The 27773-nt window shown below is 51.3% G+C and overlaps 1 protein-coding gene across 4 annotated transcripts in view; it reads right to left on the reverse strand.

The window, feature by feature from the left end:
- The window catches only part of DGKD (diacylglycerol kinase delta), a 1336482-nt gene that overhangs the window by 1130582 nt on the left and 178127 nt on the right, over positions 1–27773 (reverse strand). The gene's annotated exons all lie outside the window — the stretch shown is intronic.

The following is a 27773-nucleotide window of genomic DNA, read 5'->3' on the forward strand; positions in this document are numbered from 1 at the left end:
CCTCCGCTTACATGAGAATAAATTCTTCTCCGTCAACTTGAACTGGATGGACCTACTTTGTTTACATTTGAGTGCTCTGGTTGTTGCTTTTTTCTTCTGCACAGACTACAGTAACTCAGCTTACATAGGCATACCAAAGACCTCCATCAGCCAAGTGCAGAAAATCCAAAACGATGTCTGAGCTATCTTTAATCTGAAAAAATATGTCTGTCTCTACCTGTCTTCATTCATTTCACTGGCTTTCAGTCCGGAAACGCATCTTGCTATAGCAACATGCATGGTTTACATGTGCATAATCTAGCAATCAACACAAATTTGATATCCCCACCATTAAGCACACCAAATGCGACGGCAGTGCTTTCAACGTTTATGGCCCAATGAAACACAATCCATATCAATCCACAGCTCTCAAACGTCAGGAAAGATCTAAAAACGTAACTATTCCAAAAATAACCATGTCCGCTTTTATCCCATTTCCTATGGCTTTAGAGCAAACATCAAGAGCCTCCTGAAGAGTGACAGACACACTTATAAAACAACCCTAAAAATTAAATAAATAAATAACTGTGTGGCGTGGGACAGTCTCCAATGTTGAACTTTGGTTCCATTTGAAAAAGTTGCGCAAAATATAGTCAATTAAAGCATTCAAATTAGTGATGTTATGCTAAATATTGGGTAAAGTTAAAGAGGAGTCACTGTCACTATCTTGACAATACGATGACTGACCAAAAACGATGATTTTTTTTGTCACTGCAGAGACAATAAGGGGCATGGGAGGGTTCACATGGAGAGCTTTATGTGATGGTATTGGTTATTTGTTGGGTATAATGAAATGGGTACGAAACACAAATATAACAACAATATAACAACGCCAAACGTTCTTGCCTTGGCAAGCTGGTGTGCCATAAACATAAAATGAAGAGGAAACGTATGCCACCACCTAAACATGACAGCTATATGATAGTGCAATAAAACATTTAAATACAAAAAAACATAAAAGCACACAATTTTAATAGAACAGTGTATGTGTCTTCTTGCAAGTAGGTGTACCTAGAACAAGTGTAGCATGCCCTTTATTGTTTTAATGTACATCATACGACAATCTCATTCTAATTGGCACAAAGAAGAGGCACTATTTAATTGTAATCTGAAGAGGTAGTCTAAACACACAAGGATGACTACAAAAAATAAAAAGCTAAAGAAAAAATAACTGACCACTACTCCTGTCACTGCACAACCTCTTCTTAGGTGGATGTAATCAGAACAAACGTCGTCCCTCACAGGGCAAGGCAACCAATGGATGAATGAGCTGGCCTAACTAGCCCATGCTGTAGGTATTGTGTGCAGCATTAAAATGTGAATGGCAGGCCAATGAATGAAAAGAGCTGAACAAAAGAAACAGTTTTATTGGTTCATAGATGTATAAAATATGTATAGTTAATATATGTCTCTTGGCCAGACAATAACAAGTAACCCACGGTGACACTGTGCATGTTCAAAATCTGTGCACACTTGGATAACAGGACACAGAGATAGCTGCCTGTATTAAAAGCCTGATGCTCATGGCTGGAACTGAGCTTAGCTGGTCTGTAAGATTCATGGGCTAAAGACAGGGTGTGTCTAAAGCCTACACCCTGGGGCCAAACCTCAGAACACATGCCCAAAAGGTTATGCATATAGTTGTCTGTGGGCATGGGGCTGGGTACAGGGCTTGGCCTAAAATCAGGCTGTCCACCTATAGTCTGATGTCAATAGGTGCAGTGGCTTTGAGGGTTTGATGAGTGAGTAAAGGGCATGGCCATAGAACATGACCCAAAGCCAGTCCACTCTAAGTGCCAGGGAGTGTAAGGATATAGAAGCTGAAGCCAAGGCTATGAAACATGAGTATGCTGCTGCGTGCAGCTGGGTTGTTGTTAGCAGAGGCTGTGCCAAAGGGCAAAAGGAGTGTAATCTATGGGCAAGAGGGGGGTTGAACAAGTCCTGCACCCTAATTCCAATGATTCTGCTGTTCAGTCGCAAAGTACAGCTGATCTGGTGGATACTGATGATTTGTAAAGGATATGCCTGAAAGAAACACCCTTCAATGAAACCCCATAGTGCGGGACCAAAGTATGTATGTAGTGGATTTTTGAAGATTGAGGATCGGGTGACGGGTATGGCTGAAGTTCAATCCATGCACTCAAACACTACTGCTCATTGTAGAAGACGTTTAACAGCTTTCTGAGTAGTACAGGGGCTGAGTGCAACGTGTGGTCAGAGTTCAGCCCCGGAACACAAAACTAGTGAGCAAGGCCAAAGACAGCACACAGCTAGTTTGGGTGGTATGGAGGCTGGGTGCAGGGTGTGGCTGATGGTAATGCTCTGCGGAAACTCCTCACTGCATGACCAACGGCATGATAGGCTCTAAGGACAGACAGGCTGAAAAGTCAGGACATTTATGCAGCCGGATTGCTTATCAGTTATAAGTTGTTCAAAGTGCTCCTTTAGAGTAATGCACTTGAAAACTTTTAGTTGTAAGCTTCTTAAAGTTGAGTGGATGTATGATGTTATGTTTGTTTTATCTGCTGTGTTGCACTAAACCTTCCTATGTAACACACATGATAAACGGAATGATAAATAATTAGTGGAGTCAGACAGAAAAAGGCAAAATTAACCATGCACAGCACCTAGTGCCAGCAAAGATGCTAATGAACAAGAACAAAAATAATGATAATGGCAGAACTAACCATCCCAAGCTACAAACACAGCTGTCATAACAATTAACAGACAGCGACATGCAGATAAGACAAAGATGCCATAAAGAGATAGCACATGGGAAGTAGCAGCACATTTACGAAACTGTGTACTTGGAACAACACCTAGTTGCCCAGACAGTAGTGTGGTGCCCTCCATATGAGATAAGTGCAGGAAGTCAGCAGTTATCCCAAACATAAGCAAAGGCGTGATCATAATACCTAGTAGCTCGGAAAAGTCTTGGATGTGCCACTTACTGATATATGTGGCATGTACCACACTCCTCTTTCTAATATCCATTAGAGAGAGATCGCTCTCAGGCATGTAGGCCCATCACAGACTAGTGTGAACAAAAGGTCTCGACATTTAGTAACCGTAGCCCACCTAAATTCCATCAAATCCTCCAACTGAGAAACCTGGCAATTGCAGCAATTTAACGGGACTGCACTGTCCACATTTAGGAAATGAATCATTATTCCTCTACAGGCACTACTGCCATCATTCCCCAATAAACAAATGGCTTTTGTTCATTCACATTCTCACTCGCTCGGTTTTTGTCCTTGAGCAGTCCTGGATTTTATATATCCAGCATAAATTATTATTAATAATCAGTCGTGCAAAAACAGCCTTCTGCTTCAAAGGTTCTCTCTACCCAATTATTCCGTGAAGTGCCCCAGAACAACTCCACATAATTGACAACAGACCCTTGGGATGCTGGAGAGGATGCAGAGGGACAGGAACCATTTATCATATCCTGTGGTCTTGTCTTTGCTTGGATCGGTTTTGGGAGGAAGTCCCGACCGCTACAACAAACGCTGGTGTTAGTAAGCCTCTCGTTAGTGACTTTAAATACTAGTGGGACTACCTGAGAAGAATGCACACCTTCTTAATTTTCCTAAAAGGGAAAATAATCTCAGAACTTCTCCTAGTGGAAAAACAGACTATACTGTCTGTCTAGGGGAAAGATCTCATCCCAAATACCACGCTGTAACAAGACATGGCGACTGTTAGACTATGAAAAGATTGCACATGACCTAAAGGATGCATCGGATAAGTTTACTGGAATATAGGTCCCAATCTTGGAGTATCTCAACGAGGACAATAGAGGCCTTACATGCCACAACAGGCTACAAGCACTGTGCCTGATGTCCCACAGCAGAACGCTGGCGGAAGATGACCCATGGTAACTTTGTAGGTATTTGGTCACAATTTTATTTTTCCATCAGCTAAGGTGGTGTCCAGGGGCAGGGGGGGGTTGAATTGTTGCCATCTAGGAGGTACCTCCAGTTCAGCCAGTGGGAATGTCTGCCTTGTAGATGTATGCAAAACAATAACAATGATTGAAATTACATATACCCAAAGTAAGATAATGCTTTTTCCATTTAAAATCTGCAGTAGTTTAGTCTCCATCGCTTTATTTGGCTACTGTGTTTAACGGTACTGTTGTATAACGGGTTTCAAAAGGTGCTTATTTTACTTACTAGGAAGTGGCTACGTAAACTTCCATTCTTTACATGTAAGTCCGATCTCAAACAATTCGATTTAGGGTATGGTTGTAGGTTCGTCATTCAAGGCAAGGAGAAATCTCACACAAAGCATAAGAAATCCATGCAATGAATTTAGTTTGACAGAGCAATTCATGAATGTCGACATAGTAGCACAACAAATCACACACAGTGAAATGCAAAACATGACCCACATACAAAAGTTATAGCAGAGAGGTACTCATGTAAAGTGGATTATGATGATGCAAACAATCTACTAAATACATCAGCAAAGTAAGAGCTATAAAAACCATCATATAAAATACATGTGGGTACAACACACCACACACCACCACCTAAATGCAGACTCTAATCCTTTATGTAGCCTTCTTTTCCAGAATATGCAAACTCTATTCAATTCTGCCTCATTGTCCTGACTGGATACTTCATTCCGTGCTCAAGAGTGAACAAATTTGGGGAAGCATTTCTATCAAATTGGTCATTTTACTAAGTTCTAGGTGCAGCAAACAGGGAGATCCTTATCTATACATATTTGCACTGCAAGGAGACTAGAGAAAGAATTATTTCTTCTTTAAGGAGAGAAACATCCATCATCCAGCAGTGCTTACGGGGAAGGGGCTTGTAAACTACAGCAATCACCTAACAGTGTATAACGTTTTGCTAAAGTGTTAGAAAGCACGATAGAGTATCTTAAATTTAATTACATTAATGCAACTACTCTATGTCTACCACTCCTTTGCCCGTTCCTTGATTGACCTTTTTAGGAAGTAGTCTGCTACATCACACTTTTCTTAACAGTTCTCATCTCTTCAATTACCAGGGGTTATTGCAGAAGGAATTTGTTCCCAATTTCAATGCACGAATCCTCCCAAGCTGACTAAGACGTCTGGGACAGTGGTATTTATTTTATCCTAACTCTCAAACCCTCCAGATTCGCTACTTCACTTAGCAGAGTAAATCTATTTTCTACCATAATCAAGCTACCTAGCCAAACAGGTGACCCATGTGCAGATGTTGGGTATTCAATAGTCAACACCCTTTTAACCACATCTTGCCGGACCTCACAAATAATTTCCTCAGGATCAAGTAACTCTCTGAGTTCCTCGTAAACTACATCTGGGTGAACATCAACGATTGAACGGAGTGACTGCATTCTCTGTACACCATCTCTGAGTGGAAACATTAATAGACTGCATTGACTAAATAGCTCTCTGCTGTCCTTGTAAATCAAATCTGTGTAAACTCTGAAGTTATTTTCTTGGGAACTCAGATTCTCTCTGCACTCCATCAAAACACATGAGGGCAAACTTCACATATATCCTCCTGGGAACTGAATTAATCTTAGTTCCTTGAAAGTGGCATGGGGAGTAGATGCCTACTAGCAATGTACTCTGATCTCTGGGTCAACTCTTAACAGAGAAAAAACACTAAATACATATTATTTTCTGGGCTGACGCTCCAAGTACAAAGTATCTACCTCACATTAACAATAACGCCAAGGAACTGTTATTGAGTAACTGTGAAGAGTCTTTATAACTTATACAACCAATTCTTCCTCCCCAGGAAGATCCCCTCTCTTTTAGTCACTGATACATTCAACTAAGAATAATCAGAGTTCGATGCTTCAAAGAAAATGAATCGTCACAATATATTTGTGCATTATTAAAGAAGGGAAACAATGTTTCCTACTAAATACCATACTGACGTGATGGCTCACTTATGCCCAGTGAGAGAGACAGACAACATAACATGAAACAGCCTAATATATAAAACAACTGATTAGATGTATTATACTGCAATGAAAATTCACATGTAATGACTTATACAGTACACAATAGACTATGGGGTCTTCAACCTTTTCTGTAAAGAGAGCTAGTTCTCACCAGTGAAATTCAATGTGAGATACTGAGGGCCAAGCCACTTGCACAGTATTACCAAACACCCTCCCGCACAGTTTCATTGACTTTAAGCATAGAGTCCACAGCGCCAGATATTACAGTTTGAACAAAATACTTTGACTAGGGGCACTATGACAGGGCTGCCATTTGTGTCGGTGAGCATGGTCTTTTGGAGATGTATGAAGAAGTGTGAGTATGAATGGAGTATAAGTGTATGTTGTATGCAATTATGGAACAGGATATGTTCATGTACCACACATACAATAATTTTTTTAAAATTTTAAATGGGAGGAATTGAAAAGGGGCATTTTTCATGCATAGAAATTTCTCCCACTTAAATAAATGGCTGTATTTTTCAGTTATATATATGACACTGTGGCTACCAGCCACTGAGCGCAAGATGCCTGTAAATGTGGCACTTTGAAATGGAATTTTTTTTAACTCAAGTTTACTTTATGTTTATATGGATTTCATAAAACTCTTCATTTGAATGTTCTCCCATTTCAAAGTGTTGCATTAAGCATATTGCTCTCAGTGGCTGGTAGACACAGTGTCATATTTATAACTAAAATTACAGCCATTGTTTAAGTGAGAGAAATTCAAAGTTAAGAAGCATACTTCATAAAATATTAAGACATAATTGGTTTGATTGGAAGTGGAGGAAAACATTAAGATTTAATGTTTCATAGAAATATTTTCTTCACTTTAAAGTTCAAACTTTTTAGCTTGAGCATAGCAGTGTGCAAGCGCTGCTTAATGGCGTGTTCTCATCTATTTGTGAGGTGTAACCAAGCCCACCTCAAGCCAATCACATTCATTTGTTCTTGGGCTTGCCTTGCAAACATCCCTTGATGTAATTGGTAAATGCTTTCATTTGTCCCTCCTTGGGGCGGTTTTGTCACTGCCTTGCAGACTGACTCTGTTGCATGGATAGCTTCACATTTGCCGATATGCTTTAGTGTGGTGAAGGTGAACTACTTTTTTATTTTGTCTTTCCCCTTTGCGCTCCATGGCACTTTAAAGTTTGATACAGCGTGAACACAAGTGGGGACTGGAGAGCTTTGCATGACCACTAGTTCCGTCACATTGCTTTCCTTTGTCTTTCCTTCAAGCTCCATTGTGGAGGGAGAGCAGAAATGCTTTGGCTTGCTTTAACTGGGTTCGCTTAGTGGTTGTTAGAAAAACGTTAGATTTACTCGTCCTGAAAATCACTGACAAGGATACCCTCTGCAGAACCTCTATAACGTTTCTCTTCACTTTCTAATAAATCCCCTACCCTTAATACCTCACAGAGACACTTCTTATATATTGTCATCTCCTATCCTGAATTGTCCTGTTTATCGCTTACCGTTATCCCACTTTTCTTTTAAACAGGTCGGCAGTACAGTAAATTTGAGTAGCTGGCTGCAGTACTGAGCAATGCTTACCATGATCACTAGATGGCAGCGGAGGATTAAAACGAATACATATATTTTATCCTTTTATATACACACACCAATGATTACAAACTGAATGAGAAATTCACAGTTCTTTTATATTTCGCCCTTACATTTTTTAATGTTTATCCATTTTTTTGTATTCTGATTAGGTACACCTCACATTGGCTTAAAGAGAAAAGACTTGTTTGTAAATATTCAGGATCTCAGTATATAAATGACATTTTGTTTGTTTTAATTAATTGAGTTTTCTGTTTGGAATTGATGGGATGCTTTCCTAGTTCCTATATGTAGTACAAGTGACCGCACACAGACGAGTAGAAGCTCACACGTTCGCACTATTGGTCGCTCTTAGTAAACAACTTCCAAAGGATACGTGACGAATCATAATTAACACTAATATATCCTGCCTACTAACATTTGCACATGATTACAGACAGAAAACATTTGGTTTTACTGTCCATTTATTTTTAAAAACTGAAGCATATAGAAATTAGGTACTTCTGAGTGATTTTACTTGCTTCTAATCGCCAATGCCAGGCTTATACCTGTGCAGACTCACAGCATAGCTAGGCAAAACCCATTATTACGCCCTTTAATAACTGCAAATGTTCATTTTTAGGTTGAGCGTGAATGCGCTTTCTGACCTGTTGTTATCAATCATGCCCATCACTTGTGGCTGTCTTGTGTCTATTTTTTGGGGAATTGTGTTAGGCAGCCACCAACTCTGATGGTGGGGTGGTGAAAGTGGTATTCTATTGGAATTAGCATGGCAGATTTAAATTAGGATGCTAAATGGCAACATTTTGATTTTTGGCTGCAGATAGAGGAAGAAGGTAAACGGAAATAGTTCGGTTATAAGCAGGGCCACTGGACTTATGTGTCAGGAAAAAGACCAACTTATGAGACAGGGTTGACCAATTTATGTGGCAAGAAAAGCCCAGTTATGAATTCACAATACCAACAGCTCTAACACAAGCAACTGTGAGACCTATTGCTTATTTAAAAAAATACAATTTTACTAGTTTTCAGTTATTAATATGCCACAGTGTCTCTTGGGAGCAAGAAGCCTGCTGTTCGCTTTGAAATGGGAGAAAATTAGATAGAAAGGCTGACTTAATCATTAATTGCCCCGTCATTTTCGCCCATTTAAAACCATTCAAAGCTCAACAATTAGTTGACAAGGACTTTTATTTAAGAGGTAAATAACTCAGTGCTTCAGTTCTTCACCTCTGTGCCTCACACTGGGTCATAAATGACAACACCACTGGTGATTATCAGGCCCTGCTATCTGGAGCCTGATGATAATAATGTAAAATAAACACTGCCTTCCCTTAACTTTAAAAGGAAAATGTGACCCTGTAATCTGAAAATGAACTCAAGGCTATGAGCTACTGAAGGTGTTTGCTAGGTACTGGTAGCTCACGATGGACTGGTTGGAGACACCTGTTCTAAATGATCTACACAGCTGAAAACGAGAACATAAGCTAAAATGTAGGTAAAAATGCTTTTTAAAAGAATAAAATATATATATATATATATATATACACATACATACATACATATATATAGACAAACACACACATATATGTTTATATTTATTGCTGAGGCAGCCGTTACAGGACTCTGGGACATGGACCCCACTGGACTGGATTGTAGTGAGGGTCCCAAATAGGAGAACGTATAAAGTGTGATAACTGATTTTAGTTACACTATAAATCATTTGTTAAAGTTAGCATACTAATTTTAGTAATTGTGGTGTGTTCTAACGTGATTGTACCCTGTGAAAAAGCCTTCAGCTCGGACTTTGGGATTTCACTAATCATGTTTGAGAGAAAACGGTTTTCTCATGTTTTCCAATAGAGGTGAGAGAGCGTAGCTTATATACTCAGAAACTAACATGAAATGTTTATGAACTAATGCGTAATAATGCCGCATAGAAAATGTATTAATGTGCTTTTGGTAAACGTGCACTTGAAATGTGCCCACGGGCAGTGACCGCCAATGTCTACAATGATTAATCAAACTAATGATATAGAATTAATATGCTAATGTATGGTTTTACACTAAATATTAAGGGTTATATGCTAAAGTTCTGCTAATAAAACATTAGGCCTTAGTTAGCATGAGTCGAGGCCTAGCTGCCCGGTTTCATATTAAATGTGTTTTTCTAACATACAGTTTGCTGACTTGCTGAAGGACATGAACTCGTACTTTTCCAAAAAGCTAGAAGATGAGTGTAACTGTAGTAGATCCGTTCTCATGAAATTCGACTTGCTCAAGGAAACATTCTTGCTGAATGCAACAGTGTAGACTAGTCGCAGGTACAAGGTCGCCTAAACCAGTATAGACAATGGAACCTCTGACTGAAGATGCGAAAGGGACCACGAGAGTATGAAATCATACCGGACATTCTACCCGCTGGAGACGTCAATCACATGAACCAATAAACTACGTGAGAACTGTTATGGGGTGACAATTTTGATGAACTCACTGGAAACCCATTGGATGAAGATAGTGGGGTGCCAACCCTATCCAATCAGGAATTAGGGGACTGTACAACAGAAAAGGGCTAAAACCCTAGGACACAGGGAGCCAATGAGAGATGCTATTGCAAACTTTGCTATGACCCAGACACTTTGTCACTCTACCTAGAGACTTTGCTGTTTGGTTCTTCGACCCATCCTTGCCCTTACCTTGCCCGTTTATACTTTACTTCCTTATGAGGGAAGTACCCTTTTACCTGCCTTACCGAGCTGTGCTGAATTCTTAGCTGATGGCGAATTAACTGATGTCCTGAGGACGAAGACTGAATCTGTATGCTGACCCAATACGGAGGGTAACTATATGACAATGAAATTGTAATTGTCTGTTTGCTTTTCCTTTCTAGGTACCAACTGCTTCTTTTGACAGAGACCTTAGTTAGATGTTTTCCAAATTGATGTTACTAAATTGTTTTGCATGAAGTCCAACATGCCAATGCTAATTTGAGGTTAGTTAAGGGGTCATTAAACAGACGCAAATAGACAAATGACTGAATCAAGGCTTTGTTGAATAATGCTCTAATGATACTCTGCTAAAGATAATCTATGTTGAAGTTGTGCTACGTTCTCATATTCGTGATCCTTGCTTCGATTAAATCTTATCAGAGTTGCCATACTGTGACAATGCTAATGTGTTTCTTGGTCTTGAGACTAATAAACTTACTAGTAGAATTGTAATCAATAGGGAAAAAACATTACAAAATCGTACTAAACTGGTGTGGTTATTCATGACTGAAAGGTCATGGTGGTTTCTGAGTCTTATTAATGTCATTAATTAATCTGAGTTGTTTTGTTATGGTAAACATTGATGACGTTATTGACATATTGATTGACATGTTGATCAGTTATCTCGTCCTAAGGTGTCTTCAATCAGGATCGAAAGATTCATTGGCCTAAAACGAGTCCCAGAGTGAATAAATTAGTCATAAAGGGACGCGTTAACGGAGGATATGGAGGGTGCTCCAGAACCTAAATTGAGAGCATATTTTCTCTAAATCCACACTATCTTTCTCAGCCATATGAGAATGAAGTCTCACATGCTCAGTAAAACATGTACTTCCAACAGGAACAGCCTGTCAGTTGATTCCCTTGTGTTCTACTGCAGCCTCCCAGAGTGTTCTAAAGAACAACCAGAGTGCTAACAGTCTCAATTATGACAAAAGGCACACCTGAAGCCATCTTAATGGTTTCAAACTGATAAAAATTAAAATATCTGATTTAGAAAGGAACACAATGAGGGGGTTCATTTTGTCATAGAAATTATGGTTACTGCCTTAGAAAGGAAAATTAGGACATGTTTTAAGAGAGTTCTCAAATATCTTCCTCTTCTATTTCATTAAAACCTTCTGACATGCAGACTGAAACATGCACTTTCAACATCAGCAGCAAACTGCCCGTTAACTTTCTGGTTATCAGCAGCTGCACTACCGTGTTCTAATGAGCAACTAGAGTGCTAACATTCTGGATTTATGCCAAAAATGTGGCATATCTGAACGCCATATTGATGGCATAGAAGTGGAAAACTGAAAGCATTTTCTACTGAAAATACTGCAGCAAATGAAGAAATTAGGGCACTTCATAACAAATAAGTCTCCCAAGATGGTCACCAGAGAAAAAAGAGCCCAAATGTAGCGTAAATATCACCTAAATGTAGCTAAAGTTTAGACCAATTACAGAAGTGTACAAAACACTCAATTGTTTTGTTTTTTGCAGAGTTATATAGCACGCACTTGACCCAAATGTACTGCAGTGCTTCACATGAGCATCAGTTACATTAAACAAGGACACATTCATTTTCATTTTAAGCATGGGGAGATTAAGTAATTTGCCCAGAATCACAGGATGTCAAGCTGACGCTAAACCCCGAACCTGGTTCCCCAGGTGCAAAGTCTGCAGCTCTGGCTCTAACACCACGTTCTCTCCCTTAAGTGTAACAAATAATCAAGTGATCAACTGGATAAAAAACAGAAAGATAGAAAATAATTTAAAAGTGCTTAGTCATTGTTTGATAAATCAGAAAATATGTCCTCATTTTAGTTTCTTAGAGCACTAACCATAAGACACTCTAATTTTTATAATTTCTAAAGGAAGTGCTTTAGGTATTACAATTTTGATTACATAAAGATGACATCAGGTATGCCACACTTGTAATAAATATGGAATGTCAGCAATCTAGTTGTTCATCAGAATACTGACGAGAGGCAGAGGTCTGGGGCACATACTCGCATAACTGAGGGCATGAAGGAGGATGGAGAGGCAACAAGTTGGCCATGCTGGGCAGGCGGGAGGGGCAGTGGCAGCACAACAGGCCATGGAGGGCAGGGGACGGGGCAACAAACCAACCAAGCAGGACAGGCAAGAGAGGCTATGTCAAAATGACAGACTATTGAGGGCTGAAGGAAGAGGCAGTGACAGTACAACCATATGTGCCAACAGATCCTATTCAGTCAGGAGACTCACAATGTTTTTAAGCCCAAATCAGGCAGCACAACGGACCATGAAGGGCAGAAGGGAGGGGGCACAACTGACCAGACAAGGCATGAGTGAGAGGATAGGGGCCTGCACATGGAAAACGGAGTGCAGAGGCAAGGAGGCAGTGCAGGAGCAGAAAGCTGACCATGGAGGGCAGGCGGAATGGGCACTGGAAGTACACACCATGGAGGGCAACAGTGAGACTATAAATGCATACACACAGACAAGGGAGGGAATGAGGGATGGGGAAGCAAGCTAAGCACAGAGGCTAAGCAGTAAGGCAATGATGGGGCACAGAACTGGGCTAGAGAGGGCAGGAGCAGTGGGCAGGGGCATCAAGCTAAATGGAGGACAGTGGCAGCACATCAGGCCATGCAGGGCAGGAGGGAGAGGGCTGGTGCATGGACTCGGAAAGCAGAGGGTAGGGAGGAGGTGGATGATGCAGCAAGCTAACTGGGACACAGAGATGTAATGAGGGAGCAGGGGTATGGACTTGGACAATGGATGGCAAGGAGGGGGGGCAGGAGCAGCAAGCTTGGGTGGGGGCAGCATAGTGCCAGCCCAAGCCATGCGTCCAACCCCTTCACCACCGTGCATTGCAATGGGCATCCTATTTAACGTTAAAAAACACCCTGGAAATTCACTGAAAAAAAATAATGTTACTGGGAAGTTATAGTTAGAAAACAGAATTTTAAAAAACCTTGGAAACTGACTAAAAAAAAACAAAGGGTACATGGACGTTATAGTAAGGTTCAGATTTTACACGCACAAAACCACAGAAATTCAGCTGCTATAGTTAGAGTTATTTCAAGTACCTATAACTCGTGCCCTAAGGTAACTATAACTTGTACCCTCGCCATGGACTGCTAATTACCCTAGATTTTACATCACTCAAGATATGATAAGACTTGCAGTAAAATTATTGATGAGAAAACTGTGCATGGCGTATTCTAACTGTACCAGTAGAACCTCCATGGTTTTGTGCGTGTAAAATCTGAACCCAACTATATTGTCCCTGTACCCTTTGGTTTTTTTGTTAGTAAATATATTCATTCTCATATTCTTTCTCTCTCTCTCTCTTTTACCTGATATATACTTACTATTTTGTGGTAAAGGCAATGCATGGTAAAGGCACTGTATGGTAATGAATGTCTGGTAAAGGTATTGCATGGCAAATACCTTGTTGTAAAGATTGCTTCCCTTGCCACGCAAATGCTAATAGCATGACATACATAACCACCAGGACAGCTAACCAGACACAAAATGGACTGTGACGCAGAAAACCAGGCTTAAAACCATTTTAAATATTAAGAGGTTTCTTTAGTTGGAAAGAGGCACTATGGGGGGGTCAAAGAGCTGGAGGTAGTGTGGGGGACAATGGAGTGAAGTGGACTGGGATGAACTGTAGTGGAGGGGAGTAGATTGGAATGTGAGAGTTGGGAAGATTAGTGTGGAAGATTGGAGTGGGGCACACTGAATTGGTGTGACGTGGGGCAGATAGGAATGGAGTGGAGCAGATTGGGGAAGACTAGAGTGGAGTAGATTGGAATGAAGTAAAAAGGCATAGGGTAGATCGGGATAAACAGACGTAGGGTGAGAGTGGGACATAGTGGAGTAGAGTGGAGTGGGCTAAATTGATGTAGAGTAGAATAGGGTAGATTGGAGTTGATTAGACTGGAGTGGAGTAGGGTAGAGTGGAGTGCGATAGATTTGAGTTGGGTAGACCGTGTGCATTATAGAAGAGTAGAATGGAGTGGAGGTAGTTTGGTTGTTTGGAGTGGGACTGGTTGTGGTAGAACAGAGTGGGGCAGATTGGAGTGGTGTGAGATAGACAGTTATGGGGTGGGGTAGACTACAGTGGGATAAATTGAAGTGGGGTAGACTGAAATGGAGTAGATTGGGTGAAGTTGGGTCGATTGGAGTGGGGTAGATTGGAATGGGGTACATTGGGATAGAATGGAGTGGGATAAATTGGGGTAGAGTGGGGAAGAGTGCAGTGGATTGAGATTGAATGGAGAGGAGTGGGGTAGACAGAAGTGGAGAGGAGTACATTTGAGAGGAGTGGGGTAGATTGGAATGAGCTGGGTTAGACTGGAGTGAGGTAGGTTCAGTTAGGGTGGGGTAGATTGGAGTGGAGTAGATTGGAGTGCAGTGGATTACATGGGATAGATTAAGTACAATAGTTTGGAGGGAAGTATATTGGAGTAGGATGGAGTGGGGTTGGTTGGGGTAGAGTGGGTTGGATTGGACTGGAGTAGGGTAGATTTGGGTGGCATATTATAGACTGGAGTGAAGTGGACTGGCGTAGATTGGGAAGAGCTGGATGGCCTGTGGGAGACTGGGGAAGAGTTCAGTGGGGTAGATTGGGTGGATTAGAGGGTTAGACTGGAGTGAGGTCAAATGGGGTTGAGTGGAATGTGGTAGATTTGGGTGAAGTGGAGTTGGATAGATTGGAGTGGATTCAAGACTGGAGTGGAGGGAGGCAGAATGGGGATGAGAAGGGTAGGGTAGATTGGACAGAAGTGTAGTATGGTAGATCAGAGTGGAGTGGAATAGCCTAGATGGATTAGAGTAGGGTAGATTGGAGTAGATTGGAGTAGATTGGAGTAGATTGGAGTAGATTGGGGTGGGGTAGTGGGGTGGGGTAGTGGGGTGGGGTAGAATGGGGTAGATTGGAGCAGAGTGGGGTGGGGTAGATTGGAGCAGAGTGGGATGGGGTAGAGTGGGGTTTGGTAGGGTGGGACAGAAGGTGGTGGGATAGGGTGGGTGGGGTAGAGTAGGGTCGGGTGGGGTGTGTGGCTGGGGTAGGGTAGAGTGGGTTGGGGTGGGTGGCTGGGGTAGGGTAGAGTGGGTTGGGGTGGGTGGCTGGGGTAGGGTAGAGTGAGGTGGGGTGGGTGGGTTAGGGCAGTGTGGTGAGCTTGGGTGGGTGGGTTAGGGTAGAGTGCGGTGAGCTTGGGTGGGTGGGTTAGGGTAGAGTGCGGTGAGCTTGGGTGGATGGGTTAGGGTAGAGTGCGAAGAGGTTGGGTGGGTTAGGGTAGAGTGCGAAGAGGTTGGGTGGGTTAGGGTAAAGTGCGAAGAGGTTGGGTGGGTTAGGGTAGAGTGCGAAGAGGTTGGGTGGGTAAGGGTAGAGTGCGGTGAGGTTGGGTGGGTGGGGTAGAGTGCGATGAGGTTGGGTGGAGTGAGGTGGGGTAGAGTGAAGTGGGGAGGGTGGGTGGGCGGGGTAGAGTGAAGTGGGGAGGGTGAGTGGGCGGGGTAGAGTGAAGTGGGGAGGGTGGGTGGGCGGGGTAGAGTGAAGTGGGGAGGGTGGGTGGGCGGGGTAGAGTGAAGTGGGGAGGGTGTGCGGGCGGGGTAGAGTGAAGTGGGGAGGGTGGGCGGGCGGGGTAGAGTGAAGTGGGGAGGGTGGGCGGGCGGGGTAGAGTGAAGTGGGGAGGGCGGGCGGGCGGGGTAGAGTGAAGTGGGGAGGGTGGGCGGGCTTGGTAGAGTGAAGTGGGGAGGGTGGGCGGGCGGGGTAGAGTGAAGTGGGGAGGGTGGGCGGGCGGGGTAGAGTGAAGTAAAGTGGGGTGGGCGGGCGGGGTAGAGTGAAGTAAAGTTGGGTGGGCGGGGTAGAGTGAAGTAAAGTGGGGTGGGCGGGCGGGGGTAGAGTGAAGTAAAGTGGGGTGGGTGGGGTAGAGTGAAGTAAAGTGGGGTGGGTGGGGTAGAGTGAAGTAAAGTGGGGTGGGCGGGCGGGGTAGAGTGAAGTAAAGTGGGGTGGGTGGGTTGGGGTAGAGTGAAGTAAAGTGGGGTGGGTGGGTTGGGGTAGAGTGGGGTGGGTGGGTTGGGGTAGAGTGAAGTGGGGTTGGTGGGTTTGGGTAGAGTGAAGTGGGTGGGTTGGGGCAGAGTGAAGTGGGGTGGGTTGGGGCAGAGTGAAGTGGGGTGGGTGGGGGGGTTGGGGCAGAGTGAAGTGGGGTGGGTGGGGGGGTTGGGGCAGAGTGAAGTGTGGTGGGTTGGGGTAGAGTGAAGTGGGGTGGGTGGGTTGGGGTAGAGTGAAGTGGGGTGGGTGGGTTGGGGTAGAGTTGGGTGGGTGGGTTGGGGTAGAGTGGGGTGGGTGGGTGGGTTGGGGTAGAGTGGGGTGGGTGGGTGGTTGTAGAGTGAAGTGGGGTGGGTGGTTGTTGTAGAGTGAAGTGGGGTGGGTGGGTGGTTGTAGAGTGAAGTGGGGTGGGTGGGGTAGAGATAGAGGTAGGGTGGGTGGGTGAGGTAGAGGTATGTAGAGGTAGGGTGGGTGGGTGAGGTAGAGGTATGTAGAGGTTGGGTGGGTGGGTGGGTGAGGTAGAGGTATGTAGAGGTTGGGTGGGTGGGGGTAGAGGTAGGGTGGGTGGGTGTGTGGGTGGGTGTAGAGGTAGGGTGGGTGGGTGGAGTAGAGGTTGGGTGGGGTAGAGTAGAGGTTGGGTGGGTGGGGTAGAGTAGAGGTTGGGTGGGTGGGTGGTGTAGAGTAGAGGTTGGGTGGGTGGGTGGTGTAGAGTAGAGGTTGGGTGGGTGGGTGGGGTAGAGTAGAGGTTGGGTGGGTGGGTGGGGTAGAGTAGAGGTTGGGTGGGTGGGGTAGAGTGGTGGGTAGGGTGGGTGGGTGGGGTAGAGTAGAGGTAGGGTGGGTGGGTGGGGTAGAGTAGAGGTAGGGTGGGTGGGTGGGGTAGAGTAGAGGTAGGGTGGGTGGGTGGGGTGGGGTAGAGTAGAGGTAGGGTGGGTGGGTGGGGTAGAGTAGAGTAGAGGTATGGTGGGTGGGTGGGGTAGAGTAGAGGTAGGGTGGGTGGGTGGGGTAGAGTAGAGGTAGGGTGGGTGGGTGGGGTAGAGTAGAGGTAGGGTGGGTGGGTGGGTGGGGTAGAGTAGAGGTAGGGTGGGTGGGTGGGTGGGGTAGAGTAGAGGTAGGGTGGGTGGTGGGGTGGGGTAGAGTAGAGGTAGGGTGGGTGGGTGGGGTGGGGTAGAGTAGAGGTAGGGTGGGGGGGTGGGGTAGAGTAGAGGTAGGGTGGGGGGGGTGGGGTAGAGTAGAGGTAGGGTGGGTGAGTGGGGTAGAGTAGAGGTTGGGTGGGTGGGGTGGGGTAGAGTAGAGGTAGGGTGGGGGGGTGGGGTAGAGTAGAGGTAGGGTGGGGGGGTGGGGTAGAGTAGAGGTAGGGTGGGGGGGGTGGGGTAGAGTAGAGGTAGGGTGGGGGGGTGGGGTAGAGTAGAGGTAGGGTGGGTGGGTGGGGTAGAGTAGAGGTAGGGTGGGTGGGGTGGGGTAGAGTAGAGGTAGGGTGGGTGGGTGGGGTGGGGTAGAGTAGAGGTAGGGTGGGTGGGTGGGGTGGGGTAGAGTAGAGGTAGGGTGGGTGGGTGGGGTGGGGTAGGGTAGAGGTAGGGTGGGTGGGTGGGTGGGGTGGGGTAGAGTAGAGGTAGGGTGGGTGGGTGGGGTGGGGGTAGAGTAGAGGTAGGGTGGGTGGGTGGGGTGGGGTAGAGCAGAGGTAGGGTGGGTGGGGTGGGGTAGAGCAGAGGTAGGGTGGGTGGGGTGGGGTAGAGCAGAGGTAGGGTGGGTGGGTGGGGTAGAGTAGAGGTAGGGTGGGTGGGTGGGGTAGAGTAGAGGTAGGGTGGGTGGGTGGGGTAGAGTAGAGGTAGGGTGGGTGGGTGGGGTGGGGTAGAGTAGAGGTAGGGTGGGTGGGTGGGGTAGAGTAGAGTAGAGGTATGGTGGGTGGGTGGGGTAGAGTAGAGGTAGGGTGGGTGGGTGGGGTAGAGTAGAGGTAGGGTGGGTGGGTGGGGTAGAGTAGAGGTAGGGTGGGTGGGTGGGGTAGAGTAGAGGTTGGGTGGGTGGGTGGGGTAGAGTAGAGGTAGGGTGGGTGGGTGGGTGGGGTAGAGTAGAGGTAGGGTGGGTGGGTGGGGTAGAGGTAGGGTGGGGTGGGGTAGAGTAGAGGTAGGGTGGGTGGGTGGGGTGGGGTAGAGTAGAGGTAGGGTGGGGGGGTGGGGTAGAGTAGAGGTAGGGTGGGTGAGTGGGGTAGAGTAGAGGTTGGGTGGGTGGGGTGGGGTAGAGTAGAGGTTGGGTGGGTGGGGTGGGGTAGAGTAGAGGTAGGGTGGGGGGGTGGGGTAGAGTAGAGGTAGGGTGGGTGGGTGGGGTAGAGTAGAGGTAGGGTGGGTGGGGTGGGGTAGAGTAGAGGTAGGGTGGGTGGGGTGGGGTAGAGTAGAGGTAGGGTGGGTGGGTGGGGTGGGGTAGAGTAGAGGTAGGGTGGGTGGGTGGGGTGGGGTAGAGTAGAGGTAGGGTGGGTGGGTGGGGTGGGGTAGAGTAGAGGTAGGGTGGGTGGGTGGGGTGGGGTAGGGTAGAGGTAGGGTGGGTGGGTGGGTGGGGTGGGGTAGAGTAGAGGTAGGGTGGGTGGGTGGGGTGGGGGTAGAGTAGAGGTAGGGTGGGTGGGTGGGGTGGGGGTAGAGTAGAGGTAGGGTGGGTGGGTGGGGTGGGGTAGAGCAGAGGTAGGGTGGGTGGGGTGGGGTAGAGCAGAGGTAGGGTGGGTGGGTGGGGTAGAGCAGAGGTAGGGTGGGTGGGTGGGGTAGAGCAGAGGTAGGGTGGGTGGGTGGGGTAGAGCAGAGGTAGGGTGGGTGGGTGGGGTAGAGCAGAGGTAGGATGGGTGGGTGGGTGGGGTAGAGCAGAGGTAGGATGGGTGGGTGGGTGGGGTAGAGCAGAGGTAGGATGGGTGGGTGGGTGGGGTAGAGCAGAGGTAGGATGGGTGGGTGGGTGGGGTAGAGCAGAGGTAGGGTGGGTGGGTGGGTGGGGTAGAGCAGAGGTAGGGTGGGTGGGTGGGTGGGGTAGAGCAGAGGTAGGGTGGGTGGGTGGGTGGGGTAGAGTAGAGGTAGGGTGGGTGGGTGGGTGGGGTAGAGTAGAGGTTGGGTGGGTGGGTGGGGTAGAGTAGAGGTTGGGTGGGTGGGTGGGGTAGAGCAGAGGTAGGGTGGGTGGGTGGGGTAGAGCAGAGGTAGGGTGGGTGGGTGGGGTAGAGCAGAGGTAGGGTGGGTGGGTGGGGTAGAGCAGAGGTAGGGTGGGTGGGTGGGGTAGAGCAGAGGTAGGGTGGGTGGGTGGGGTAGAGCAGAGGTAGGGTGGGTGGGTGGGTGGGGTAGAGTAGAGGTAGGGTGGGTGGGTGGGTGGGGTAGAGTAGAGGTAGGGTGGGTGGGTGGGTGGGGTAGAGTAGAGGTAGGGTGGGTGGGTGGGGTAGAGTAGAGGTAGGGTGGGTGGGTGGGTGGGGTAGAGTAGAGGTAGGGTGGGTGGGTGGGTGGGGTAGAGTAGAGGTTGGGTGGGTGGGTGGGGTAGAGTAGAGGTTGGGTGGGTGGGTGGGTGGGGTAGAGTAGAGGTTGGGTGGGTGGGTGGGGTGGGGTGGGGTAGAGTAGAGGTAGGGTGGGTGGGTGGGGTGGGGTAGAGTAGAGGTAGGGTGGGTGGGTGGGGTGGGGTAGAGTAGAGGTAGGGTGGGTAGAGTGGGTGGGTGGGGTGGGGTAGAGTAGAGTAGAGGTAGGGTGGGTGGGTGGGGTAGAGTAGAGGTAGGGTGGGTGGGTGGGGTGGGGTAGAGTAGAGGTAGGGTGGGTGGGGTGGGGTAGAGTAGAGGTAGGGTGGGTGGGTGGGGTGGGGTAGAGTAGAGGTAGGGTGGGTGGGTGGGGTAGAGTAGAGGTAGGGTGGGTGGGTGGGGTAGAGTAGAGGTAGGGTGGGTGGGTGGGTGGGGTAGAGTAGAGGTAGGGTGGGTGGGTGGGTGGGGTAGAGTAGAGGTAGGGTGGGTGGGTGGGTGGGGTAGAGTAGAGGTAGGGTGGGTGGGTGGGTGGGGTAGAGTAGAGGTAGGGTGGGTGGGTGGGTGGGGTAGAGTAGAGGTAGGGTGGGTGGGTGGGGTAGAGTAGAGGTAGGGTGGGTGGGTGGGGTAGAGTAGAGGTAGGGTGGGTGGGGGGGTAGAGTAGAGGTAGGGTGGGTGGGGTAGAGTAGAGGTAGAGGTAGGGTGGGTGGGGTGGGGTAGAGTAGAGGTAGAGGTAGGGTGGGTGGGGTGGGGTAGAGTAGAGGTAGAGGTAGGGTGGGTGGGGTGGGGTGGGGTAGAGTAGAGGTAGGGTGGGTGGGTGGGGTAGAGTAGAGGTAGGGTGGGTGGGTGGGGTGGGGTAGAGTAGAGGTGGGGTGGGGTAGAGTAGAGGTAGGGTGGGTGGGTGGGGTAGAGTAGAGGTAGGGTGGGTGGGGTGGGGTAGAGTAGAGTAGAGGTAGGGTGGGTGGGTGGGGTAGAGTAGAGGTAGGGTGGGTGGGTGGGGTAGAGTAGAGGTAGGGTGGGTGGGTGGGGTTAGAGTAGAGGTAGGGTGGGTGGGTGGGTGGGGGTTAGAGTAGAGGTAGGGTGGTGGGTGGGTGGGGTAGAGTAGAGGTAGGGTGGGTGGGTGGGGTAGAGTAGAGGTAGGTGGGTGGGTGGAGTAGAGGTAGGGTGGGTGGGTGGGGTGGAGTAGAGGTAGGGTGGGTGGGTGGGTGGGGTGGGGTAGAGTAGAGGTAGGGTGGGTGGGTGGGGGTAGAGTAGAGGTAGGGTGGGTGGGTGGGTGGGGTAGAGTAGAGGTAGGGTGGGTGGGTGGGTGGGGTAGAGTAGAGGTAGGGTGGGTGGGTGGGGTGGGGTAGAGTAGAGGTAGGGTGGGTGGGTGGGTGGGGTGGGGTAGAGTAGAGGTAGGGTGGGTGGGGTTAGAGTAGAGGTAGGGTGGGTGGGTGGGGTAGAGTAGAGGTAGGGTGGGTGGGTGGGTGGGGTAGAGTAGAGGTAGGGTGGGTGGGTGGGTGGGGTAGAGTAGAGGTAGGGTGGGTGGGGGGGTGGGGTGGGGTAAGAGTAGAGGTTGGGTGGGTGGGGTAGAGTAGAGGTAGGGTGGGTGGGAGGGGTGGGGTAGAGTAGAGGTAGGGTGGGTGGGTGGGGTAGAGTAGAGGTAGGGTGGGTGGGTGGGGTAGAGTAGAGGTTGGGGTGGGTTGGGTAGAGTAGAGGTAGGGTGGGTGGGGGGGTGGGGTGGGGTAGAGTAGAGGTAGGGTGGGTGGGGGGGTGGGGTGGGGTAGAGTAGAGGTTGGGTGGGTGGGGTAGAGTAGAGGTAGGGTGGGTGGGTGGGGTTAGAGTAGAGGTAGGGTTGTAGAGTAGAGGTAGGGTGGGTGGGTGGGGTAGAGTAGAGGTAGGGTGGGTGGGTGGGGTAGAGTAGAGGTGGGGTGGGTGGGTGGGTGGGGGTAGAGTAGAGGTGGGTGGGGGGGGTGGGGTGGGGTAGAGTAGAGGTAGGGTGGGTGGGTGGGGTAGAGTAGAGGTAGGGTGGGTGGGGTGGGGTAGAGTAGAGGTAGGGTGGGTGGGTGGGGTGGGGATAGAGTAGAGGTAGGGTGGGTGGGTGGGGTGGGGTAGAGTAGAGGTAGGGTGGGTGGGTGGGGTGGGGTAGAGTAGAGGTTGGGTGGGTGGGTGGGGGGGTAGAGTAGAGGTAGGGTGGGTGGGGTAGAGTAGAGGAGTAGGGTGGGTGGGTGGGGTGGGGTAGAGTAGAGGTAGGGTGGGTGGGTGGGGTGGGGTAGAGTAGAGGTAGGGTGGGTGGGTGGGGTGGGGTAGAGTAGAGGTAGGGAGGGTGGGTGGGTGGGGTGGGGTAGAGTCAGAGGTAGGGTGGGTGGGTGGGGTAGAGTAGAGGTAGGGTGGGGGGGTGGGGTGGGTAGAGTAGAGGTAGGGTGGGGGGGTGGGGTCGAGTAGAGTAGAGGTAGGGTGGGTGGGTGGGGTAGAGTAGAGTAGAGGTAGGGTGGGGGGTGGGTAGAGTAGAGGTAGGGTGGGTGGGTGGGGTGGGGTGGGGTAGAGTAGAGGTAGGGTGGGTGGGGTGGGGTAGAGTAGAGGTAGGGTGGGGGGGGTGGGGTAGAGGTAGGGTGGGGGGGTGGGGTAGAGTAGAGGTAGGGTGGGGGGGTGGGGTAGAGGTAGGGTGGGGGGGGGTGGGGTAGAGTAGAGGTGGGTGGGGGGTGGGGTAGAGTAGAGGTAGGGTGGGGGGGGTGGGGTGGGGTAGAGTAGAGGTAGGGTGGGTGGGTGGGGTAGAGTAGAGGTAGGGTGGGTGGGTGGGGTGGGGTAGAGTAGAGGTAGGGTGGGTGGGTGGGGTGGGGTAGAGTAGAGGTAGGGTGGGTGGGGTAGAGTAGAGGTAGGGTGGGTGGGTGGGTAGAGTAGAGGTAGGGTGGGTGGGTGGGGTAGAGTAGAGGTAGGGTGGGTGGGGTGGGGTGGGTAGAGTAGAGGTAGGGTGGGTGGGTGGGGTGGGGTAGAGTAGAGGGTGGGGTGGGTGGGTGGGTGGGTAGAGTAGAGGTGGGGTGGGTGGGTGGGGTAGAGTAGAGGTGGGGTGGGTGGGGTGGGGTGGGGTAGGGTGGGGGGTGGGGTAGAGGTAGGGTGGGTGGGTGGGGTAGAGGTAGGGTGGGGTGGGTGTGTGGGGTAGAGGTAGGGTGGGTGGGTGGGGTAGAGGTAGGGTGGGGTAGAGGTGGTGGGTGGGTGGGTGGGGTAGAGGTAGGGTGGGGTGGGTGGGGTGGGGTAGAGGTAGGGTGGGTGGGTGGGGGTGGGGTGGGGTGGGTAGAGGTTAGGGTGGGTGGGTGGGGTGGGGTAGAGGTAGGGTGGGTGGGTGGGGTGGGGTAGAGGTAGGGTGGGTGGGTGGGGGTGGGGTGGGGGTAGAGGTAGGGTGGGTGGGTGGGGTGGGGTAGAGGTAGGGTGGGTGGGTGGGGTGGGTGGGTAGAGGGTGGGTGGGGTGGGGTGGGGTAGAGGTGGTGGGTGGGTGGGGTGGGGTAGAGGTGTGGGTGGGTGGGTGGGGTGGGGTAGAGGTTGGGTGGGGTAGAGGTTGGGTGGGTGGGTGGGGTAGAGGTTGGGTGGGTGGGTGGGGTAGAGGTTGGGTGGGTGGGTGGGGTAGAGGTTAGGGTGGGTGGGGGGGTGGGGTAGAGGTAGGGTGGGTGGGTGGGTGGGTGGGGTGGGTAGAGGTAGGGTGGGTGGGTGGGTGGGGTAGAGGTAGGGTGGGGGGGGGTGGGGTGGGTAGAGGTAGGGTGGGTGGGTGGGGTAGAGGTAGGGTGGGTGGGGTGGGGTAGAGGTAGGGTGGGTGGGTGGGGTGGGGTAGAGGTAGGGTGGGTGGGTGGGTGGGGGTAGGGTGGAGGTAGGGTGGGTGGGTGGGGTAGAGGTGGGGTGGGTGGGTGGGGTAGAGGTGGGGAGTGGGTGGGGTGGGGTAGGGTGGAGGTAGGGTGGTGGGTGGGGTAGAGGTGGGGTGGGTGGGTGGGGTGGGGTAAGGGGTGGGGAGGAGTGGGTGGGGTGGGGTAGAGGTGGGGTAGGGGGGGGGTGGGGGTGGGTGGGTGGGGTGGGGTAGAGGTGGGGTGGGTGGGTGGGGGTGGGGTAGGGGTGGGGGTAGAGGTGGGTGGTGGGTGGGTGGGGTAGAGGTAGGGTGGTGGTGGGGTGGGTAGAGGTAGGGTGGGTGGGATGGGTAGAGGTAGGGTGGGGTGGGTGGGTGGGGTGGGGTGGGGTAGAGGTAGGGTGGGTGGGGTGGGGTAGAGGTTGGGTGGGTGGGTGGGTGGGGTGGGGTAGAGGTAGGGTGGGTGGGTGGGGTAGAGGTGGGGTGGGGTAGAGGTAGGGTGGGTGGGTGGGTGGGTGGGGTGGGGTGGGGTAGAGGTAGGGTGGGTGGGTGGGTGGGGTAGAGGTAGAGGTAGGGTGGGTGGGTGGGTGGGTGGGGTGGGGTAGAGGTTGGGTGGGTGGGTGGGGTGGGGTAGAGGTTGGGTGGGTGGGTGGGGTGGTGTAGAGGTTGGCGTGGGTGGGTGGGTTGGGGTAGAGGTAGGGTGGGTGGGTGGGGTGGGGTAGAGGTAGGGTGGGTGGGGTAGAGGTAGAGGTAGGGTGGGTGGGTGGGGTAGAGGGGTGGGGTAGAGTAGAGGTAGGGTGGGTGGGTGGGGTAGAGTAGAGGTAGGGTGGGAGGGTGGGTGGGGTGGGGTAGAGTAGAGGTAGGGTGGGTGGGTGGGTGGGGTAGAGTAGAGGTAGGGGGGTGGGTGGGGTGGGGTAGAGTAGAGGTAGGGTGGGTGGGTGGGGTAGAATAGAGGTAGGGTGGGTGGGTGGGGTGGGGTAGAATAGAGGTAGGGTGGTGGGGTGGGGTGGGGTAGAATAGAGGTAGGGTGGGTGGGTGGGGGTGGGGTAGAGTAGAGGTAGGGTGGGTGGGTGGGTGGGGTAGAGTAGAGGTAGGGTGGGTGGGTGGGGTGGGGTAGAGTAGAGGTAGGGTGGGTGGGTGGGGTGGGGTTAGAGTAGAGGTAGGGTGGGTGGGTGGGGTGGGGTAGAGTAGAGGTAGGGTGGGGTGGGTGGGTGGGGTGGGGTAGAGTAGAGGTAGGGTGGGGTGGTGGGTGGGGTGGGTAGAGTAGAGGTGGGTGGGTGGGGTGGGGTAGAGTAGAGGTGGGGTGGGGTAGAGTAGAGGTAGGGTGGGTGGGTGGGTAGAGTAGAGGTAGGGTGGGTGGGTGGGGTAGAGTAGAGGTAGGGTGGGTGGGGTAGAGGTAGGGTGGGTGGGTGGGGGTAGAGTAGAGGTAGGGTGGGTGGGTGGGTGGGGTAGAGTAGAGGTAGGGTGGGGTGGGGTAGAGTAGAGGTAGGTGGGTGGTGGGGTAGAGTAGAGGTAGAGTGGGTGGGTAGAGTAGAGGTAGGGTGGGTGGGTGGGTGGGGTTAGAGTAGAGGTAGGGTGGGTGGTGGGGTGGGGTAGAGTAGAGTAGAGGTAGGGTGGGTGGGTGGGGTGGGGTAGAGTAGAGGTAGGGTGGGTGGGTGGGGTGGGGTAGAGTAGAGGTAGGGTGGGGGGTGGGGTAGAGTAGAGGTAGGGTGGGGTGGGTGGGTAGAGTAGAGGTAGGGTGGGTGGGTGGGTAGAGTAGAGGTAGGGTGTGTGGGTGGGGTGGGGTAAGAGTAGAGGTAGGGTGGGGTGGGTGGGTGGGGTAGAGTAGAGGTAGGTGGGTGGGTGGGGTGGGTAGAGTAGAGGTAGGGTGGGTGGGTGGGGGGTAGAGTAGAGGTAGGGTGGAGGGTGGGGTGGGTAGAGTAGAGGTAGGGTGGGTGGTGGGGTAGAGTTAGAGGTAGGGTGGGTGGGGTGGGGTAGAGTAGAGGAGGTGGGGGGTGGGGTAGAGTAGAGGTAGGGTGGGGGGGGGTGGGGTAGGTAGAGTAGAGGTAGGGGGGGGGTAGGGTAGAGGAGAGGGTGGGGGGGTGGGTGGGGATAGAGTAGAGGTAGGGTGGGGGGTGGGGTAGAGTTAGAGTAGAGGTAGGGTGGGTGGGTGGGTGGGGTAGGTAGAGTAGAGGTAGGGTGGGTGGGTGGGTGGGGTAGAGTAGAGGTAGGTGGGTGGGGTAGAGTAGAGGTAGGGTGGTGGGTGGGTGGGGGTAGAGTAGAGGTAGGGTGGGTGGGTGGGGTGGGGTAGAGTAGAGGTAGGGTGGGTGGGTGGGGTGGGGTAGAGTAGAGGTAGGGAGGGTGGGTGGGGTGGGGTAGAGTAGAGGTAGGTGTGGGTGGGGTGGGGTGGGGTAGAGTAGAGTAGGGTGGGGGGTGGGGTTAGAGTAGAGGTAGGGTGGGTGGGTGGGGTAGAGTAGAGGAGGGTGGGTGGGTGGGTGGGTAGAGTAGAGGTAGGGTGGGTGGGTGGGGTGGGGTTAGAGTAGAGGTAGGGTGGAGTGGGTGGGGTGGGGTAGAGTAGGGTAGGGTGGGTGGGTGGGGTGGGGTAGAGTAGAGGTAGGGTGGGTGGGTGGGGTGGGGTAGAGTAGAGGTAGGGTGGGTGGGGTGGGGGTTAGAGTAGAGGTAGGGTGGGTGGGGTGGGGTAGAGTAGAGGTAGGGTGGGGGGGTGGGGTGGGGTAGAGTATGAGGTAGGGTGGGGGGTGGGGTGGGGGTAGAGTAGAGGTAGGGTGGGGGGGTGGGGTGGGGTAGTTAGAGGTAGGGTGGGGGGGGTGGGGTAGAGTAGAGTAGAGTAGAGGTGGGTGGGGGGGTGGGGTTAGAGTAGAGTAGAGGTAGGGTGGGGTAGAGTAGAGGTAGGGTGGGTGGGTGGGGTAGAGGTAGGGTGGGTGGGTGGAGTAGAGTCGGGTGGGGGTATAGAGTAGAGGGTAGGGTGGGTGGGTGGGGTAGAGTAGAGTAGAGTAGAGGTAGGGTGGGTGGGTGGGGTAGAGTAGAGGTAGGGTGGGGGCGGTGGGGTGGGGTGGGGTAGAGTAGAGGTAGGGTGGGGGGGTGGGGTGGGGTAGAGTAGAGGTAGGGTGGGGGGGGTGGGGGTGGGGTAGAGTAGAGGTAGGGTGGGGGGGTGGGGTGGGTAGAGTAGAGGTAGGGTGGGGGGGTGGGTGGGGAGGTAGAGTAGAGGTAGGGTGGGGGGGTGGGGTGGGGTAGAGTAGAGGTAGGGTGGGGGGGGGGTGGGGTAGAGTAGAGGTAGAGGTAGGGTGGGTGGGTGGAGTAGAGTAGAGGTAGGGTGGGTGGGTGGAGTAGAGTAGAGGTAGGGTGGGTGGGTGGGGTGGAGTAGAGGTAGAGGTAGGGTGGGTGGGTGGAGTAGAGTAGAGGTAGGGTGGGTGGGTGGGGTGGAGTAGAGAGAGGTAGGGTGGGTGGGTGGGGTGGAGTAGAGTAGAGGTAGGGTGGGTGGGTGGGGGGTGGAGTAGAGTAGAGGTAGGGTGGGTGGGTGGAGGTAGATAGAGGTGGGTGGGGGGGGGGTAGAGAGTGGTAGGGTGGGTGGGTGGGTGGGTGGGGTGGAGTAGAGTAGAGGTGAGGGTGGGTGGGTGGGGGTGAGGTAGAGTAGAGGATAGGGTGGGTGGGTGGGGTGGGAGTAGAGTAGAGGTAGGGTGGGTGGGGTGGGGTGGGGTAGAGTAGAGGTAGGGTGGGTGGGTGGGGTGGGGAGTAGAGTAGAGGTAGGGTGGGGGGGTGGGGTGGGGTAGTGTAGAGGTTGGGGGTGGGGGGGTGGGGTAGAGGTAGGGTAGAGAGAGATTTTCTCTGGAGAAAATGAATAGGGTAGATAGATTGGAGTGCAAGTGGGGTAGACTCGGGTAGATTAGAGCAGAGTTAGGTAGATTTGAGCGGACTATAGTAGGACTGGGGTAGGGTGGGGCAGATTGGAGTGGGGTGGGGGTTGACTGGCTTAGACGGAGTGGTGTGGAGTGGGGTAAGTGGGGTGGAATGAGTGGCATAGTGGGAGGGCTGTGGAGTTGAGGCGTGTGTGTCGTAGAGTGTCAGAGTGGAGGGATGCTCCAGTAGAGTGGGCTGTGTGTGTAGTGTGGAGTAGGCTGGGGGGGGAGCGCA

Source organism: Pleurodeles waltl, chromosome 11 (assembly GCF_031143425.1).
Source record: "Pleurodeles waltl isolate 20211129_DDA chromosome 11, aPleWal1.hap1.20221129, whole genome shotgun sequence".
Lineage (NCBI taxonomy): Eukaryota > Metazoa > Chordata > Amphibia > Caudata > Salamandridae > Pleurodeles > Pleurodeles waltl.